We start from the raw sequence: 9,675 nt of genomic DNA on the forward strand, positions 1-9,675 counted from the left end.
TTACCCATCTAAAACAAGATTTTGATAGCACTTACTTTTTAATCATAAGCTGAGGTCTTCTAGCACAGTGTTGCGATGTGACTTAGTTCGAACACAAACGTTCCTAAGAGAAAATCAAAGTACTAGGACGGTAATTGTTTAAAGCTTAAGACTCTTGTGTAGATTTGTATTTCAAAAACCAGAACTTGTTTCACTTTGAGCACTGTGCAAAGACTCTTTAATGTGAAAATTTTATGTATAGTATGAGCCTCCTAATTCGAAGTGTTGAGTGATTCAGTCAGTTCAGTGAAGAGAACTACTCCACGTACAGAGATCACGTGTTTCATCAGTCTTGAGAAAAGTTTGCAATGCTCTGAACGTTATAGAAATACGCTTCTAGCATATCCCTTTTGTTATAGGTGCTACTACCTTCGCCATCATTTGGTTTCGCCACTCTTCCTAGAATACGAAAACTTAGCGAAACTCTCCCTCTCAATAGAACTAATACGGACGTTCTGTACAAAGCGAATCTCTTAATTCGATAGCAGCAACCTTTTTTTTAAAGTAACTCTCACTACGGTTATTATAATGTATGTGGCATGTTAACCGATGGATATCATTGATGAAGTCTTTCGGCTAATCACATAAATAGCTATATAACAGATTCTGTAACGAGGATAAATGGCACGTAAGTAGACAAATCTTGACATATTTTGTCATTTGCACGTAGGTGAGTTATTGTCATTATTTAGTCATTTCGTTAAGCACTGAAACCCTTTTTGCTGTTATATTCCGTCACTTTATTCACAGCCTTTTTTTCTTCTCCACAGTGGCGAGCATAGATGCACTTTACCCTCCGATTGTGAGCTGTCTTGTGTTTTGGTACGCTTTTAAATTTCTTCAAAAGTCCAAAAAATAAGATTTTAATTAACACAGCCCAAATGGCATTTTGGAATACGGGGCTAAATCGATACCTACTGTTCTTGACTAGGAAAGAACTATACCTCAATGACTTTGTCACTGTGTCATTCCTCGGGAAACGTTAGCAAAACTCTAAACAGCAGAGATGTACTCTCGAATTTGACTGCAGCGTTTTCGTGCTGCCTATTGAGGGGTTCTGTTTCGTTTTATGCCAACTGCAGCTCCCACGGCGGTACTGTCGCTGATCAGATGGTGGCGCTATCCTCAGAAATTGCTTTGGCTGTCCTCCAAAACCACCAACCGTCCCTCTGAACTCAGTCTGCAGAAAAAGTTGTTACACCGCCTCCGTCAATATTTAACAATCAGGCCGCATAAGAGTCTCAAGCCTTTACCATGTAAATACTTGGTTGTTTGACGAGACTGGAAATTAACGTACTCACACAGCTATTCACTAACATTGAAAAAATATTCTTTTCCTTACTTTTCAGCTAGAAAAACTGTAGCTGTCTAGAACTGGAAACTTTCAGAACAACATTTTGAAAGGGATGTTGTACCCTCAGATAAAAGTTTTGATAAAATGTACGAACGTGCATCTCCAGCCGAATACGGCTCACGATATTGACAACCCCTGGTATGTGCAATGTCGATTCCTTACAAAATGATTAACACAAATTGTGAGAGACGCAGCTGCATAGTGTATACAATTCTTTAAAAAGCTCCGTTGTGTTAAGGTGCTTAATTTTTAACTTTTTCTGGATGGGCACCGTACTCTCGAACAACTTGAACAAAGATATCATTCCACCAGGCTGTCTATTAAAACTGTAGTTTATTAAGCACTACCAATTTCCAGCGTGGCTCATTCTAAAAGTGCGTAACAAATGTAAACACATCATCCTCGTCAATTTTTGCCATCTCGGTGAAAAGGTGAAAATAATGTTCTCGTGAAAGTTGACAATGGTTTCTTTATTAAAACAGCTACTTTATTCATATTTGTACAAAACACGGCTGTTTTCAAAATATACATTTTCAAGTGCACACAATAGTATGTCTATCATAATCAAGAGTATGCCGAACACTCAATAATGTATCAGCTTCTGGTACAACTCTGTCAGAAACCTGTATAAAATATTTATGCGCATCTCATAAATAGTGATGTGGTATGTCTCTTGCTAATTTGATGTAATTCAATGGGGTTTTCACATCAGGTAGCAGGTATCACGGTTTGCACGTGCAAAGGTTCACTGGGCGCTAACAGAAGGAGGTGTGTGGAGTGGAGGCAGTAAGCTCCACCCAGCTCATAGAATTGTCGTAGGGTGAAGAGCGATGTACAGGGAACAGCCTTCATCTATCAAATGCGTTGCAGCGAAACATTTGTGCTTTGTAGCTACACATACCCTCACAGTGGACAGTCAACCTCCTTTTTCTGTGAAGTCCTGTAAGTGATTCACTGGAAGTAACTTCATCGCCCACTCCACAAGACCACAGGGTAAACGGTAGAAGGAAACGTGGCATTCTAGAAGGGCCACCAAACAGCTACTTTGCAAATTATTATTTGGTCGCTGTAGTTGTCAGTCGACGATTGCGAATCGCTAGCGACTTGAAATCTTGCATCTACTATCTATGGAATAATGTGTTCAAGAAAATTTGATATGCTGTGATCTTCATCATAAACTTTAAAAAAAGAAAGTAGAATTTACGACTTATATGGTTAAAGATTTTCGAACAAAAGCTGTTTGGCTCTGTCTCTGCGTTATCTTAAGGGCTTCTGTCGACCGTACATGTGCGCTTTTCTCAAATAATAATAAATCTGAGATTGTAGGATGCCTGGATCTGAAAGTGGTGAGGTGGTGGGTGTACCCAGACCAAAACATCAAGCAACTTTATTTTTCAATAAATGAAAAACGCTATACTGCTTATCTTCTACAGGATTAATTTATTGCGTTAATGGGTTTTCAGCTTTCTAATGGCTCAAATGGCTCTGAGCACTATGGGACTTAACATCTGTCCCCTAGAACTTAGAACTACTTAAACCTTTACTAACCTAAGGACTTCACATACATCCATACCCGCGGCAGGATTCGAACCTGCCACCGTAGCAGTCGCGCGGTTCCGGAGTGAAGCGCTTAGAACCGCTCAGCCACATTGGCCGTCTTTTCGGCTTTCAAGACCATCATCAGACTTCAACTGACTATTATCGCCAAAGACGTTACTATGTTTGTAAATAACATTGGAAAAGATGTCACACATCTAAGCTGAGGCACAAACACACAGTAACTGCATCTTTGACAATGCAATGGTAACGCAATTAAAAAGAAAAAAAATTGAACAATAAATAAACGTAAAGGGAGCAAATGCGAAAAAAACATTAACAATATACTCGAAAACCGCTCCTACATAACAGATAACAATAATAAACTAACCCAAAAAATAAAATAAAATTTGTACTTGAGGAAGCTACTTCAAGAGGTATTAAACTTGGAAAGTGATACAGAAACCAAAGAAAAGAAATAATTAACAGTTGCAACAAAAGAATGTATCGAATACATATTTAATCTCAATAAAACAAAGGAAATCATGAAATATAGAAAAACGGAGCAATATGAAGGAACAGACAGTATGGGAAGTAACAGAAAATTGAGAGGCTTTTGTGAAGTTTAGAAGAGGGGAGGTAGTGAGCTCTGTTGGTCATTTAAGATTAGATCCAGAATGCGGGCTAGTTGTTTGTTGATATCCAGGGCTTCCAGTAGACCGAGTTTTTAGCCTTTGTTTGCTACGTGAAGGACATGGGACTGTGGCTGGCAGTAGACGCCCTCACTTAGTACCTGCTCAGCAGATGTGGAGTCACAATATTCTGCAACCTCGAGCTGCATTCGTGTTCATCCAGCTTAGTTGCTATGTCTCTGCCTCACTTAACAGTATAAAACGTATCACAATCAGGAGAAGTAAATTGGGTCTTATCTTTGCTACTGAAAATACATTGGAATGTGGTGTTCTTCTCATAATAGGAAATCTTATAGTTGCAGGATTTCAGTGTTTTCACTACAATCTGTGATACCTCTCCTACATGTGGTATTTTACACCGCTTTTAGAATAAATACCATTTCAATTACATTTAAGGAGAATTTTAAAATTCCGAAGGTATTTAACTTAATCAATCTTTTAACTTGCGTACACAGCAACAAAATAAAAGTTAAAAAAAATAACTCACAAAAGAGCTGAAAGCAGTTCCATTGTCTAAGGGTCTTAAACAAAATTACAAGGAACTGAAAATGAATGTATTAGCCAATACAACGTACCGACATGAGCTCAGTCTTGACTCCAAAACATATACCGAGCACACATTGCAATTATATACCGGTAAGGTAAATAAATTACAGATCGCACTAGCATTTTTGTCATTGGCATAATAAACTTAAAGCAAGAGAAACTGTGCTCGTCTAACCAACAACAGATTGAAGGTGAAAACACAACTGAAGATATGAATGTCTTAAAACAATTTGAACACCTGAACATTTAGAATAAAACTAAAATAAAGTTTCAAGGAATCAGTGCACAAGTGTTATATAGACTTTGAAGCCCTGAGCATTCGACATAACACACATATACAATGTCAAAAACTCAATGTTTGTGCTTACTCAGGTAATAACGGAGCTAGAGCTGACTAAAATGTGAGTCGTTTTACCACTGTCTTAAGAATAACTCGGTCATTTTCCGGTTTCCAGCGATGCTGATACACACTGACAACACAGCCTAAGATGCCGGCAACTGCGAAAGCTACATATAATTAAAACCGAGAACCCAAAATAAATATCTATGTCAAAGGGGCCGAAAAAAAGAAAAAAAACAAATTTTGCGAATCGCATCCGACACTTAATGACATGAAAAAAAAGGTGCTCACCATTTATTTCTATGCCGGGCATTGGTGAAAAAAGGAACGCTGGCAGGATCCCGTACACCAAGGAAGGATGCAGAAAAGAAACTGTGGTGACTCAGAAGATGCGACCCACCGTCACGAATGTAGAGGGAAGCAGTGATTCTTCAAATGTCGTACGCAGGTTTTTCACGGGAAACGAAGGCAAACCACAACACGACGACTGGGACCGTCTTCTGTGAGCAATCCCTGTTCCCATTTGCAATGGCCAGCGAGATGAGACTCAGCAGAGAGCCACACTCTGGTCACCAATCCTGATATGCTGCTGCGCCTTTACCAACACATCCCACAATCAACACACCTACGCCCACTATACAACAACGACTCCCTCTGATAAACTTGGGAAGCTTCTCCGATATTTACCCCTGCTACCTACTAAAGTTCTCCCCACGTACCCCACTCCACGTCGGGGCTCCCCTCTCCCTCTTCCCTTCCCACCTCTCCCCATCCCCTCTCCCCATGATACCCTGGCACTGTTCAACCACCAGACTACGTATCACCTTTTGTCTTCCCAATATCCACCTCAACACCTACCTTTATCTCCGTAGTTAATATCCTACACTCCCTTACAATTTCTTTTACCGGCACCCGTTGACACTATTGAATGAATCTGCCTCTCCGGTAATCCTTTCTCAGTATTTCTCCTTCGGGTTTTTAGTAAAAGTGCAGTGCCTTGATTTTTATATTTTTTTTACACACATCACAAAAAGTTTGCATCACCCCAGTTTCCAGAACTCCTGAAGATAGACGTTGACTATGGATATTGTACCACAGACACAGTCCCTTTCACTGTACAGAGACGTCATTAAAACCGCCCAAAGATGTACACAACCATGCATGAGCACCACCTATTAGATGGAGGGGGTCCGACAGACTATCAGTTCCAGTCATTCTACCAGAAAGGAGGTACACAGCTCGTGTTGTCTGTACTTCAGCCATGCCTAGATGGTCAATAATGCGGTTCGATCGCGTCCGCATTGTTACTTTGTCCAGGAAGAGGGAAGTGTCCAGGTGTCTCGGAGTGAACCAAAGAGATGTTGTTCGGACGTGGAGGAGATTCAGAGAGACAGGAACTGTCGGTAGCATGCCTCGCTCAGGCTGCCCAAGAGCTACTACTGCAGTGGATGACCGCTACCTACGGATTATGGCTCCGAGGAACCCTCAAAGCAACGCCACCATGTTGAATAATGCTTTTCGTGCAGCCACTGAACCTCGTGTTACGACTCAAACTGTGCGCAATAGACTGCATGATGCAGAGATTCACTCCCGACGTCCTTGGCGAGGTCCATCTTTGCAACCACGACACCATGCAGCGCGGTACACATGGGCCCAACAACATGCCGAATGGACTAGTCAGGATTAACATCAAGTTCTCTTCACCGATGAGTGTCGCATATGCCTTCAACCAGACAATCGTCGAAGACCTTTTTGGAGGCAACCCGGTCGACCTGAACGCCTTAGACGCACTGTCCAGCGAGTGCAGCAAGGTGTAGGTGCCTTGCTGTTTTGGGGTGGCATAATGTGGCGCCTATGTACGCCACTGGTGGTCATGGAAGGCGCCGTAACGGATGTACGATACGTGAATGCCATCCTCCGACCGATAGTGCAACCATATCGGCAGCATATTGGCGAGGCATTCGTCTTCATGGACGACAATTCGCGCCCCCATCGTGCACATCTTTTGAATGACTTCCTTCAGGATAACGACGTCGCCCGACTAGAGTGGCCACTACGTTCTCCAGACATGAACCCTATCGAACATGCCTAGGATGGATTTAAAAGAGCTGTTTATGGACGACGTGATCCACCAACCACTCCGAGAGATCAACGCCTAATCGCCCTTGAGGAGAGAGACATTCTGGACCAACAGTGCTCTGATGAACTTGTGTATAGTATGCCACGACGAATACAGGCATGCATCAATGCAAGAGGACGTGCTGTTGGGTATTAGAGGTACCGGTGTGTACAGCAATCTGGATCGCCACCTCTCAAGGTCTCGGTGTATGGTAGTAAAACATGCAATGTGTTGTTTTCATGAGCAATAAAAAGGGCGGAAATGATGTTTATGTTGATCTCTATTCCTATTTTCAGTACAGGTTCAGGAGCTCTCGGAACCGAGGTGATGCAAAACATTTTCTGATATGTGTATTTTTAGAACAGTGTCACCATTACTGCAACGTGTTTTAAGCTTGTACTCGTATTTTGGTTTTCATTTTCCAGTCCTTCGATTTTAATATAAACAACAAAGACAACTTTGTTAATGTTTTATGTAAACAACAATAAAATTCATCTTGTTGTAGATCTTTAAACCTTTTAGCTTATGATGATATTAGTTTACCTTGTCTATATTGTTAATGCCTTTGGCTGAAGAGTCGAATGTTGCGCAGTTGACAATTGAACCTCCGCCCATGCGGGATGAAACAGTATTTGTATGAAAGCAAATCTTTATTTCTTCGCTGATACACACACACACACACACACACAGTTTACCGAAACAGAAGTACAGGGCGATAATTATTGAACCATGTGAAATTAAATCGTCGTAAGTTCTGAACGGTTTGCGTTACGACTTTCAAACTACACGGCTGGCCTCTGGGCGTGATGGGAATAAGTATGGTTTGGTTTAGCGACGAAGCCCACTTCCATTTGGATGGGTTCGTCAACAAGCACAATTGGCGCATTTGGGGGACTGATAATCCACATTTCGCGATAGAGAAGTCTCTTCACCCTCAACGGGTGGCTATGTGGTGTGCAATGTTCATTCACGGAACAATCTGAACCACATTCGTATATTCGTTGATGGCACAGTGACTACCGAACGGTACGGGAAGTTTTTGGAAGATGATTTCATCCCTGTTATCCAAAGGGACCCGGATTTCGGCAAGATGTGGTTCATGCAAGACGGAGCTCGACCCCATCAAAGAAGGAGAATATTTGATGTCCTGGAGGAGCACTTTGGAGACCGTGTTCCGGCTCTGGGGTACCCAGAGGCCACTGGGATGGGCCTCGATTGGCCACCATATTCTTCGGGTCTGAACACATGTGACTCCTTTTCGTGGGGCTGTATCAAAGACACGGTGTACAGCAATAACCCCAAACCATTGCTGAGCTGAAAACAGCCATTCAGGAGGTCATCAACAGCAGCGACGTTCCGACAGTTCAGCGGGTCATGCAGAATTTCACAGTTCGTCTGCGCCACATGATCGCCTATGATGGCAGGCATATCGAAAATTTCATAATCTAAATCCGAATATCTGTAGTGGCGTTTACACGTTGAGTGAGGTGTGTGCCCACCATAGTTTATGAACAATTTACGTTTTTTTTCATGTAGTTCAATAACTATCGCCTGTAAATATCATAACAGCAACTGTAACGTGCAAAGTGTTTTACATTTTTTATTTTGTCAGTTTTATAATTGCAGGTATTAGAAGACGGTGACGAGCTGAAACTGGTCAGTCTTTCTTTCTTTCTTTATCGTCGCCTTGTCCCACGTCACGTAGCGTCGGCGTTACTCTTCTGGATCCTTCTCCTCCATAGTACTCTATCCATTGCCTCTTCCTTCTTCCATCCTTTCTCCCTTAGGTCCCCGGATATCTTATCCTTCCATCTCATCTCCAGTCTTCCTCTCCTTCTCGCTCCTTCAATCTTTATATCTTCAACTCTGTTTCCGGTATACTCTTCCCCTTTACTCTGTAAGTGTCCGTACACCGTTAGTCTGCTCTCTTATATCTTTTTCCCCATGGGTCCCACTTTCGCAGCTCCTCTAACAAATTCATTTCTAATCCTGTCCTTACTTGTTACCCAACACATCCACCTCAGCATCCTCATTTCCGCCACTTCCATCTTCCTCTCCTGGGCTACTGTGATGGGCCATGTCTCTGCCCCGTATATCATAGCAGTCCTTACCACCGACTTGTACACTTTCCCTTTCAACCCAATGCTCACCTTCTTGTCACACAACACTCCTCTCATTTTCCTCCAGTTGTTCCAACCGCAATTTATTCGGTGTTGTATCTCGCTTTCCAGTCCTCCGTCCCTCTGTATGTACGACCCCAGGTATTTAAATTTGCAGACCGATTTCAGCTCATCATCTTGGATCTTGCAAGACCTCTTCTGCACATCCTTCAGTGCTAAATATTCAGGCTTTGTCCCTCTTTCTTCTAGAGCTGAAACTGGTCAGTAACATACTATAATACATGATGCCATAAATTTTGTCTGCATAAAGAATCTGAGAGATTTTGGTGAACATTAAAATGATTTTAGCATTTGGAAACCTTTTTATACCTTCCTTAGACAAGAACGTTCAAGGTCGAGTGGCAAATAGTCAGCGCTAAGTCGTTTTGACAAAACTTGTTGGGTTATATTATTTCCTATTTAACGAATAAAAGGGACTTCCTCGTTCGTCATAATTACTCTAAATCCCACAAGGAAATGTGAATCGTAGCTGTCCAAAAACGTATCAAACAGTCGTACGAGGCATACAATGCGTGCGTGATTCGCAACCAGCATCGAAAGTCTACTAAGAGTGTATAGTTTAGTACTGTGAGGTTGATTGATTACAGCTACAGATATGCACTTAAACAACGGGATCTTTTAAATTATGCTGTGTACAGTCTCTCTTTCATTATACCACTTTTCGTGACAGTGACAGGACCGTTGCTGAATAACCGCTTCCTTTGATGTCACTGGCAAAAAGAAACGAAGAAGTTTTCGCTGCGATAGCAACCTTTTCATGCCAGGCATTGTGGAAGTCTCGGTTCACAGAAGAATCTTCCGCTCAATCTCGATTGTGTAGGGCAGCGCCCCGCGCCGGAAAACGTTTGCCGTCCTTTGTTGGTAGAACT

The sequence above is a fragment of the Schistocerca serialis genome, chromosome 8 (assembly GCF_023864345.2).
Source record: "Schistocerca serialis cubense isolate TAMUIC-IGC-003099 chromosome 8, iqSchSeri2.2, whole genome shotgun sequence".
Taxonomy (NCBI): domain Eukaryota; kingdom Metazoa; phylum Arthropoda; class Insecta; order Orthoptera; family Acrididae; genus Schistocerca; species Schistocerca serialis.